The following is a 12,493-nucleotide window of genomic DNA, read 5'->3' on the forward strand; positions in this document are numbered from 1 at the left end:
AGTGATTGAATTTCTCCACACTAAACAGATCAGACCTTCCATTACGATGGTCTCCTGTGGTTGACGTGCCGGAGACATGAAATCATAATGTCAAAGAAACATTCTAGCTGGGAATGGTACTCAGGAAACAGTGCAGTTGTCTGTAATGTAAAAAAAAAAAAAGCACACCCTTGTGATTCTGTATCTCTATTTTCTGCCTTTCTGTAATGAGAACTTAGGAAGTCACTGTTGTTATAGACTAGCTTTGGGATCATCCCTATAGACACAAAACAATTCTGCCAACAGCATTAGAGTAGCATACTGCAGTTGTGCTTCCTGTAACCTGTGCATGAACGAGCACTAGGGACCCCTGGTCAGGGCCTCAGGCTGTCTGCTTTTCCTAAACCTATTAAAACAAAGCAGCCCTTCTTCTCTACTGTAAGGGTTATGTGGAATGGTGTGGGTTGCTTGTGTATGCCTGCGACCACAGTTAGACAAAACCAACTTAATGGGGAAAAGATTTACTTTGACTCACAGCTTTGAAGGATTTGTAGCCTATGATGGCTGGGAAGGCAGGACAGCAGAAGTGTGTGGTAGAAATTGTTCCCCTCACAGCAGACCAAGAAGTGCAGAGCAACAGGGATAGAGTAAGACCTTCAAAGGCCCCGATGACTTCCTTCTGCCTGCTAGGCCCCGACTCCTAAGGGGTCCATAGCCTTTGAAAATAGTGTCACCAGTTGAGGCATGAGAGTGTAAAACAGCCTGTGGGGATCATTTTAGCTTCAAACCATAACATATAATGACCTGCACCCATGCATGAGTTGGGTAATTTATGGTTATGATTTCAAATTACCATCTAGCTTCTGCCGTCTAGAGTTGAGTCTACACATTGGATTACAAGTAGTCAAAATACATCCTAAGTTAAGTTAAGAGAATTAATGTTTAAAACCATTTGATTTAAGCTGTGCATCGTGGCAAATACCTATAATTGCATCACTTGGGAAGTGGTGGCAAGAGGGTCAGAAGTTCAAGGTTATTCTTGGCTACATAATGAATTTGAGAAACGCCTGGCCTATTCAAGTCCCTGTCTGTAGAAAAATGAAGAGCAAAAATCTTCAGGGAGGCCAGGCAGTGGTGGTACATTTAATCCCAGCACTCTGGAGGAGAGGCAGGCAGATCTCTGTGAGTTTGAGGCCAGCCTGGGCTACAGAGTGAGTTCCAGGACAGGCACCAAAGCTACATAGCGAAACCCTGCCTCGAAGGGGAAAAAAAAAAAAAAAAACTTCAGGGAAATCTACTATTGTTTTGCTAAATGGACTTGTTATCAATCAGCCTTCTAAATATTTGTGTTTATGTCCGTAGATGCTGCCTGCTTTCAGTCTTGCTTGAAGAAGCTGTTTTTGTGCAGTGAGCAGTGGTTTGTGCAGAGACTCATAACAGGCCAGAATGCTAAGAATAGTGATTGTGAGTTCTCAGCACTAAATGGGACATCTAAATCAACATCTTCCTCTAAGATCAAAGTTTCAGTATGCTTGGCTTCCCCTGCACATGTGTGAGTGTTAACATATATGTGTGAGTTAGTGTGGGTGTGATGCACACGTATGTATAGAGACCAGAAGTCAGTCTCAGGTGTTGTTCCTCAGGCACTGTCCACATTTTTGTGACAGAGCCTTGGCTGGCCTAGAGCTCATCAAAGAGGTGACGTCAACAGGCCACCGAGCTCTGAAAATCACCCTGTCTCTGTTTCTCAAGCCCTGGGGTTACAAGAAAATACCACTGTACCACACTTTTAAAAATTAATAATAACAATTCAAGCATTGATGCTTGTAAGGCGAGCACTTTACTGAGTTAGCCCCCAGCCTCCATTGGGTGTTTTTAAGTAACCCCTGAACTCAGTCTGTAACAATTATCAGCCTAAGGATCGTTGGCATTTAAATGCAATTTCTAAATCAACCAGTCTTGGAGCTATGACATAGGAAACAACGATGCTCTGTTCCTCCTTGGCCCTATCATAACCAATGTGGGAGAGAGAGCAGAATACCCATGACCTCACCACAGGCACCCAGGAGCAGAGCTGTCCACCTAAGCACCTGTCACCCCTCAGGTCCCCAGCCTCACCGGGAATGACTACAAGGTCACACCTTATTCATTTTCATCACTGTTTCAGATAATAACTTGGCCGGGCTTTTATATCAGCATCCTTTTAAGATACAGCCAAGGAAGCCCTATAGCAGGAATCTTAACCAGGTCATATTAATAAAATCAAACCCAGGGCCAGGTATGAGGTTGAATGCTGGAAGATCAGAGAAGCAGAACAAGCCACAGCTACCTCACCTCACCAGTTCCTCAGCTGATCCTGTTTCCTCAGACTGGAAGCCTCTGAGTCCTTATGCAGAATGGATCTCACCTGAACTGCTGCTAAAAGCCTAAAAGCTTAACCAGCTCTAGTTCCTGGTCCTCACGCCTTATATACCTTTCTGCTTTCTTTTTTTTTAATTTAATTTTATTTTATTTTATAATACCATTCAGTTCTACACTTCCTGGGATTAAAGGCGTGTGTCACCATGCCTGACTGTTTCCAGTGTGGCTTTGAACTCACAGAAATCCAGATGGATTTCTGCCTCTGGAATGCTAGGATTAAAGGCATGAGTGCCACCATTTTCTGGTCTCTCTATCTAGTGGCTGTTCTGTTCTCTGACCCCAGATAAGTTTATTATGGTGCACAATATTTTGGGGAACACAATATCACCACAAAGTCCCCTGGGTTCGAATATGGCTAAGGGGACTAGACATCTTCCTGCCTCGTCTGGCTCCAGCTGCTGCCTTGCTGTGGATGGCATCTGGGCTAACTTACTCCTCTGTGTCTGCCATTCAGCCATATTCTTGTTTGGAGGTTTGTTTCTGTCTTCCTTTTGGTTTTGTGCGTGTTTAAAACCTAAACTACTCGTGGAAAATGCAAATTGTTCTTGGAAAATCCCCCAAGCTCCCTGCAATATGGCACGTTTAGTGAACCACGTGCATTTTCACAGATAACTAGTTGTAAACTCCCTGTTTCCTGTGGCATCTCTATTTGGAAATTAAAGTTGTTTTGAGATCAGTTTGGTTTGGGGGAAATGGGTTACCATAATTAATAACATCAAAATAGGAAAGAATTTAACATCTTCCTTTACTCATTCTGAGGCTTACTTCTGTTACTAACACAGTTTATCTTGGCTATTTGCTCATTCATTCATTCATTCATTCATTCATTGCTCTTTTAATGGCAGAAGGTGACTACTACAAGCTTAATAGGTTGAAAGCTCTGTGCCAACAGAAATATCTAGGAAAGAAGTATGGCGCATTTGAGAACGTGTGTGTGTGTGTGTGTGTGTGTGTGTGTGTGTGTGTGTGTGTGTGTGTGTACAGTACTATAATTTAAGCTTCTGAAATCTTAGACTAATAGAAACTCAGGAAAAGCAGCATCTGGGTGACCAGCAAATCTGCCAACGAAGAAGACACCAGGCAACAACCCACAGCCAATCCCAATAGCCAGGAAACCTCAGTTCACCATGCTGCCCAGAAGAAAGATAATTACTGCCTTTCATTAATTGCTTCCCTGGCCCTGCGGTATTTTCTTAACACAGATGGCAAGAGAGAGAAAGAAGAACAACCCTTCCAAGATGCACTTGGAACCCTCAGAAACACAGCTGTTGCTTTCTGGGGCCTTGATGCATGGTTGGATCCACTTAGCCAGGTGCTGAGTGGGCTCAGTCGAGATAAAAATGGTGGCTGTGAGTCTAAACACATTAGTTGGTCTTCCTTCTGTTTCCAAAGGCCGAAACCTTTCTGAATGAAGTCTTTTAATGTTGAACTTAGGCATCATCTCTTCCAGAAAATCTTTTGTAACGCTCTCTGTCCTCAATCTTGCACACACAAGCAGGCCAGCGAGACCCTGCTCTGCGTTATCTCACACACTCATGCCCACCCCTTATGACTTAGCCCTCATTATCAGCAATCCCTCACAGGCCTGGCAGACACTTGGCACACAAGAGGCACCTAATAAATAATCTCAGAATAACTATAATGCATAAAAGTTTCAAAACACAGATGTAAAAAAAACACCAAAAAAAATCTGCACCCTTAAATAATGAGGATATAGTTTTTAAAGTGTATATCCATTAAACAGGAAAACAGCTGGCATACAATAAAGGAGAAATAATGGCCTATCCCACAGGCTGTATGTAATCCTCCACATCTTCCAAACTGCTAAGAGTAATTAGCCTAAATGTAACTCTCCAGTGGAACTGCTGAGAGTGTGGGGTGCATCTGCTTTGGCTGGTAGAGCACAGTGACAGCCTCATCAAAGGCAGTGTAACCAGACCTCCTTAAATCTTACACTAATTACCATGTTAGTTGTCAGGGCTCAGCCTTCACACTCTGTGAGCTAAGGCAGAGAATGGGTGAGGTTAGAGTCAAATAACACTCAGACAAGTTACTTTAAGATATTAATCAGCATACCTAATTATTGTTCTATTACATAGTAATCATAGTAATTAGGTATTAGTGGAAAACAATTCATGTCATAATTAGCCCAGCTAAATTATATTTTTCTCCTCTTCAGCTTATCTTATTCTTTAATGCATGTAGAAATATCTGTGTCTACCATGCTCCTAATGCCACAGTCTGTTTTGTTTTTAGTTCTTATTTTTTTTGGTTGGGTTTAGTTTAGAGGAATTATATTTGCTTATGTTTATTTTTGCTTTTTTTGAGGCAGGGTCTCTCTGTAGCCTAGGCCTCCCTTCTGAGTGCTGGATTACAGGTGTGTGCCACCTGGTGTTGTATGTATTTCTGTGCCTATCATACATGCAGGAAAGCACAAGACGGGGAGTCCTGTGCATTTTATCCTGAATATGGCTTGACACCTCTGCCTCAGTCCCAGTTCCAGGAAACCTCTAGAGCTCTGTCCTTCTTCAATCTCTCTCTTTCCTCCTTCTCCAAAGAAGGATTCAAAGTAGAGGACTTTGTTTTACACAAGAAATAATCAAATTATGAATTTAACATTAGGTAAAATGAATGTTTCCTTTAAGCAAGAAAAGTCTCTCTCAACACACTCAAAACAAAATAATAAATATTAGCCCCCTAGGTGCTGCTAGGGGGATTGGCCAGGGCCCTCTGCACTTTCTCTCCCATTTCAAGCCCAAGGCCGTGTATCCTATCTTCACAACTTCACTAACCAGTTAGGCACCCAGCTTGTAGAAGCCCTAGGTATGTTCACACTGTAGTGTGGCCTTATCTGTTGTCAGAGAGCCCTTGAAAAGTCTATAAAAGTGAGGAATCTCCTTTACCATGTTGTTATTGGCTCTCTCATCCCAGCATCCCCTACAGTGAGTGGCTGGTGTTATTAAAAGCTATTTCTCCTAAAAATCCATTCCAGTGCTTCTATCTGTTGAACCACCCCCAAAAAAAGAATCTTGATCATCTAAAGCAATAAATATCACAAAATCTGGGGATAAACACAATGTTGGTGCTCCACACTTCTGCGACACTCCTCCCCAGGCTGTGACCTCTCAATGCTGGTGCTCCACACTTCTGTGACACTCCTCCCCAGGCGGTGGTCTCTCAATGCTGGTGCTCCACACTTCTATAACACTCCTCCCCAGGCTGTGATCTCTCAGTGCTGGTGCTCCACACTTCTATAACACTCCTCCCCAGGCTGTGATCTCTCAATGCTGGTGCTCCACACTTCTATAACACTCCTCCCCAGGCTGTGATCTCTCAATGCTGGTGCTCCACACTTCTATAACACTCCTCCCCAGGCTGTGATCTCTCAATGCTGGTGCTCCACACTTCTGTGACACTCCTCCACAGGCTGTGGTCTCTCAATGCTGGTGCTCCACACTTCTGTGACACTCCTCCCCAGGCTGTGGTCTCTCAATGCTGGTGCTCCACACTTCTGTGACACTCCTCCCCAGGCGGTGGTCTCTCTGCTACATTTCAAACTTGGTTTCTCCTCCACCATTCACACACACACAGCCACTGCAGGGTGACATGACCATTCGTGTTCTGCCTCAGACAGTCTATCTTCAGGTTAGACCTCAGTGGGCAGCAGGAAGATCCACGTGAGGAAAACTAGTCATTCTTTCATTTTGTGTGGAACTGACCACAAACCACATGGCGATGTCTTTCTGCTGTGTCCTTTTAATGAGGCTCCCATGTATGCCTCTCATCTTAGCTCTAATGCCCAAATGAAAAAGAGAACAGGAAGCCACTTAACATGGACAAGCAATAGCTTTCAATTCTCTGGTTTATAGGTTTTACTTTTGCAAAACTTCATGAAGGCCCCTCTGGCATCTCGGAATGTGAGGATCCCTGAAACTCAAGTTTCATCATTTTGATGATAAATACCCCTTGTCACTCCTACTCATATTTCTAAAGCTCTTGGATTCAGCAAGGCCACGGCACTAGGCACTACACCTCAGGATGAACACCTGTCGAGGGAAGCAGGAAGATGAACTGCTTTAGAATCTTGGTACAAAGAAGGATGAGGGAGCTATTAGAACTCTGAGGAGAAGCTGGCATTTGGAATTCTAGCAAGTGGATTTCAGATCGCTCGGTTCTTGTATTCTGTCCTCACTGCATCCTAAGGAGAAGTGCAGACAGGTGGATGGGGGAAGAGTAAAAGACAGAAAGAAAAAGAGAAGAAATGATGATGAGAAAAAGGAGAAGAGAAAGTGGAGGGAGAAGGAAAAAATGAAAAGGGGGAAAAAAGAATACAGAAGAGCTGGGATGGGGCAACCAGAGACATCCGTGTCATCCTCATCCTTGGAACAGCCACGTTTACTACAATGTCATCATAAAATTAAACACTCTTAAATCAGAAAGAGTTATGGCGCCAGGCAGTGGTGGTGCACACCTTTAATTCCAGCACTTGGGAGGCAGAGCCAGGAGAATCTCTGTGAGTTCGAGGCCAACCTGGTCTACAGAGTGAGATCCAGAACAGGCACCAAAACTACATAGAGAAACCCTGTCTGGAAAAACCAATAAAAAGAAAGAAAGAAAGAAAGAAAGAAAGAAAGAAAGAAAGAAAGAAAGAAAGAAAGAAAGAAAGAAAGAAAGAAGAAAAAAAGAAAGAAAGAAAGAAAGAAAAAGAAAGAAAGAAAGAAAGAAAGAAAGAAAGAAAGAAAGAAAGAAAGAAAGAAAGAAAGAAAGAAAGAAAGAAAGAAAGAAGGAAAGAAAGAAAGAAAGAAAGAGTTATGGCTATTTGGGCTTAGGTTCTACAAAATCCAAGTTGGTATGATCTTACAAAAAGACAAAAGAGGAAAAGGAAAAAACTTCCTCCTGGATGATTGATGTCCCTGTAAACATAGGCCCAATAACTCATCCATTGGGGCACTGTCCACACTTTTCAGAAGCATGTGAGGCCTTCACCCAGATTTCAATCAGATGCCTATCTCGGTGTCATAATCAATCTTCAGAATTTTTTACATAATCCAAGCGGCAGTCATGTTGTTCTTTATGTTCGCTTGTTTTATTCCTTTAACTGACACTCATCATTTTCTTCCAAGAAAAATAGCAGAACACTTGGAATTATCACTTAATCTGGGGTGTACATGTGAAGATTTCAGACACTTTGAAAAATTATAATTTGCAAATCAGTGGTGTTGAAGGAGCATGTCAAACCTAGAAAAGTTCAATTCTTTTAAGGGGGAGTGTTTAATCAACTTCTAAAGAAAAACTCCATTGTGGAAGTTCTGGAAACTCCGCTGTCTCATGGTTTTTCAGATCCATGTATTTCCTTATCAGGGACCTCTGAAGGTCACCCAGTGAATCACCAAGTCACTGGGTGGGAACACACCTAGCCCAGGAATTCAGATTAACTACCTAATCCATACTCCTTTGCGGGGGAGCATGCAAAAGACACTTCACAACCTACCTCGGGGGCTTTCCAGTGTGTAGTCCTCAGTTTAGGAAGTTGTTCATTCCAAAGTCACTGCTGTTGTGACGGTCACAAGATCGAGACCTTTCCAGTCTCAGCAAGAACAAGTGCGGAACTCAGACACATCCTTCTCCTTAGTAAGCCAGCTTAGTTATGCTTCTTTTTAAAATAATCATTGTATGCAGTCATTTCATACAGTACTGTGTAGTACGTAAGAATGTTTTCATGCAAGTACATGTTGGAATCAAGTATATTCTCCCACATTCCCCTTCTTCTCCCCTTTTCTCTTCTAGGCAGTTTCACATCTAATTTCATGTCATATGTGTGTGTGTGTGTGTGTGTGTGTGTGTGTGTGTGTGTGTGTGTGTGTGTGTGTATACATGATTTTATAGATCTATATAAGATCTAGGAACCACATATGAGAGAGAACACGATATCTGTCTTTCCAAAACTGCCTTCACTTGTTTCATTGGCTTACCTCTGGTGGCATTCATGGTTTTGTTTGTTTGTTTGATTGTTTGTTTTTTGTTTGTTTTTCGAGACAGGGTTTCTCTATGTAGTTTTTGGCATCTGTCCTGGATCTTGCTCTGTAGCCCAGGCTGGCCTCAAACTCACAGAGTTCAGCCTGCCTCTGCCTCCCGAGTGCTGGGATTAAAGGTATGCACCACCACCGCCCAGCTGGCATCCATGTTTTTATAAATGACATAACTCTGTTCTTCTTTATGGCTGAAAGAAATGGCACTGTGTATGTGTACCACACTTTCTTGATTCCTTTCTCTATTCGGGGACCCTCAGGTTGGTGCTGCAAGGAGTCCTAATGTGTGAACATCTCTAGCACCTGTTGATTTGAAGTCCTTTGGGTAAATGCTTGGGTGTGGTGTAGCTGTTCACATAGTAGACCTAGTTTTAGTTTTTCAAAGAACACCACCCCTACTGATTTCCATAGTGGCTGGACTAGTTTACACTCCAACTGGCCATGTGTGAAAGTTCCCTTCAACTGGGGCTGGGAAATGGCTCAGCAAGCAAAGAGCTCTCTGTGTGAGGATGAAGGCCTGAATTTGCATCCCCAGGACCCACACAAAGAGTCAGATGTAATCCTAGCACTGAGAGGCAGAGACAAGAGGACATAATGAGCTTACTGGCTAGTCAGGCTAGCTGGTTAGTGAGCCCCATATTCAAAGAAAGACCTTGCCTCAAAGAATAAGGTGAAAAGCAGTAAGGGAAGACATTTGACATCATCTTCTGACCTACACACACACACACACACACACACACACACACACACACACACACCTTTCAATCATGTGTGTGACTCTGGCACAAAGCCAAGATGCTCCCTGGGACTCCCAGTTGCAGGCAGGATATGAACATCCCACTCTACAAATGAGTTGATTAGTGCTATGCTAAATAAAGTATTCCTTCAGGGTGACTAGAAATATGGCAGCCCAGACTGCTTCCCACAGCATAAGCCTGTTGGAGAATTAAAAGCCATCCTCATCTCTAGGACCAACAGTAGAAGAGAGAATAAAGCAACTTAGGTGGAAAGTTTTATATTAAACAAAAGAAGTGCAACGTTTTTAAAAGTAGGTGAAGAAGCTCTCCAAGGTTTAATCTATGACCTACTTTTATTCCTGTCCCCTACAGAAGTAAAAAGAGATTCTAGCCAAGTATGAGCAGACGGAAAGAGAGAAGTCACTATCAGATATGGCATCATGGTTCTAAGCAACAGAAAACAAGTGCAAACCAGATTAAATAATAAACACATGTCATAAAGACACCCAGAGGCAGCCTGGCCTGTAGGGTTGGTAGATTTAGTAGCTCAAAACTATGCTCTTTAATAGCCAAGGTATGGAAGCAGGCTAGAGGCCCATCAACTGACTAATGCAAGAAGAAAATAAAGTACATATACACAAAGGGAATTTTACTCAGCTATTAAAAAAAACAATGAAATTATGACTTTGCAGGAAAATGGGCAGGACCCGAGATTACTATGTTAAGTGAAATAAGATAGACTCGGAAAGACAAATGATACATTTTCTCTAGTATGCAGAATCTAGCTTTAAGGAGAAAGCAGAAAGGGAGCTATGGCCAGGAACCGTGAGTCCTAACAGGAAGTGTGGAGGCCAAGTGAGAATAATGAATATAAGACAAAGAAGCAGGAGGGGAGTTTGTGCTTCTACTCACTGAGCACACACACACACACACACACACACACACACACACACACACACACACGCAAGCACGCACAGAGGGGTGGAGGCACACATACACATGCACACAGACAGACTTTAATCCCCCACATTTAAGGTGGTAACTCTTTCCTCTTCCCATGATTATCTACAATGCCCCAAGAATATGCTGGGTTTCTCTAATCTGGTCACAGTATGTGGGGGATGTGGGCGTGAGCCTAACAGCTGCCTCGGAACCTCCTCCTCTGCAACCTTGTTTTCACAGGGACAGCTGGATTGCCATGTTGTGTTTAGGGAAGGACTGTGTTTATCCTCAACATCTCCTAGGCCACTGCCAACTTTCTCTAACAACAGAGCTCTTCCATGATGCGGTGTCTGAAAAGCATAGAGGTCAAAACCTGTCTTGAGCTGCCTGCAAGCTGCCCACACCCCTCAGTCCGGGCAGCTCCTGGCCTGAAGGGGCAGCGCTTGCTTGCTCCTGTTCCATCAGCACCCTTGTGGCTCAGCCTAGGGAAGTAGACCGGTTTTCACAAGGAGAGGAACATCCTAACCTCTGTGGGTCTCTTCTGCTCATCTCTGTGGTACAAAATCAAGAGGAAGGGGACCCTGAGACCTTACCTGCCTGCCTTCCAGGAAGAGTTAGTTCCTAAGGGCCCCACCAGGAAGAATTAGTGCTAAGCAGGAAATTTAAAATAATCGCCTTTCACAGAGCAAAGAGGACCCGAGGAAGGAACCGGAAGCAAAGAACAAGCATGGCAGCTGATTCCAGAATCTTCACTGTGCTGATGAGTCAGTGCCCGTGACTTCAAGGACAGGAATCTAACTTGACTAATCGTCCAGTAGAGGCTTTTACTCCTTGTTCTATTTGAAGTCCAATAAACAAACATGTGTCAGGAACATACTTATCAACGGGAGGCACTTGCTGTGTACCCTGGGTAACTAGGAAACACTCTGTGAGGCCCCTCCTGCACACACACACACACACACACACACACACACACACACACCTTGTCACAGAACACCTCCCACACAAGGAAAGTGAAATTGCTGTGTGATGAGCATAAAGTCGTGGGTGTTTCCAAGAGTTGGGAATCGAGCCAGGTGTAACCGATAAGGGGAGGGAGGCCCAGCGGTCCCTCGGCCTGCCCCCACCCTGACTCTGCTGAAATCCTTATTTGGTAATGCTTTTACCTGGGTCCCTGAACTCAGAGCCAAGCCTGTTCACGAAGGACCACAGCTGGGGAAGCATCCCTACGCCACGCCACTGACGTCCCTTCCCAAAGAGATGAATGGAATTCCAGGAAGCTGGAGTCATCTTGGCTTGGGACCCGTGGCATGAAGATCAGACTTCAGAGACAGGAGCATCAGGCAGCAGCCGGCTCGTGGAAATGTGTATACCCACAGAAATGTAACCCACACCTCGGTTTCGGGAGCCGAAAAATGAAAAGAACGTTTAGGGAGAAAAATGGGGAATAAAATAATAGGCAGAGAGTTATTTATTACTCTACGGGTCGGTTCTGTAAATAGGGTAAGATCCTGGAGCCAGACGGTTCAGCAAATTCTCCAACCAGTCACGTTAAGAAACACGAGTGGGCACAAAACTGTTTTTCAAGACACAATGTCAGTCTTGCCTTGCAGGAGCTGGGCACGAATCCGCTTCCTTAAAATGCCCCTAGAAACTATCCGTCCGGGATCCCCTAAATCAGAATACATATACCGCCCCCAAGCGGCGAGTTGAGGACGCACATTAGAACTGGGGAAGAACTCTGGACTTGGACAGTGGGAAGGGACCTCGGTGCCCGGTCCTGCTGCTGGCCCTGGCTGCCCTGCACTTGCCACCCTCAGTGGGTCAGGCGGAGGGCAGGCGTGCGGGGCAGGAGTGGAACGCTAAGCACAGGTGGCGTGGGATCCCCCACCCCACCAGGATAGACCCTATTAGAGTTCTGACACACTACCCTTTTCACTTTTATTTTTAAACCAGACATTCTCATCTCCAAGTGTCTCCGTCATTGAGGCATTCAGGGAGACAGGCTTTAGTGAAAACCCCCTTAAAGGGTCTTAGGTGATCGCCGAAGGAGCATCCCGTGTCTGGGAACCCTCAGGAGGAGCGCCTCCAGCCCCCGTGGCGCAAGAGCCTAAGCGCTGAGCCCGAGTACGCCAAGGCTGCGTGGGTGGAGACCTATTTTTCTGAGAAGTTCCAGGGCTCCTGTGCCCGATCAGTGTCTCCCCCTTCACTTTCAGCCCTCGAGCTGCACGCCAGGCAGCCGCGGGGGGGGGGGGACGGGGGAGCGGGGGGGGGGGGGGCGGGAGGCGGAGAGAGGAACCCGTGTTGTCCTCCCCCCCTGGCCCCCCTCCGCTTCCTGCCGCTACTCCTATTGGCCAGGACGATTCCCAGGAATGCGAGCGCCCC

The sequence above is a fragment of the Peromyscus maniculatus genome, chromosome 4 (assembly GCF_049852395.1).
Source record: "Peromyscus maniculatus bairdii isolate BWxNUB_F1_BW_parent chromosome 4, HU_Pman_BW_mat_3.1, whole genome shotgun sequence".
In the NCBI taxonomy this organism is placed as follows: domain Eukaryota; kingdom Metazoa; phylum Chordata; class Mammalia; order Rodentia; family Cricetidae; genus Peromyscus; species Peromyscus maniculatus.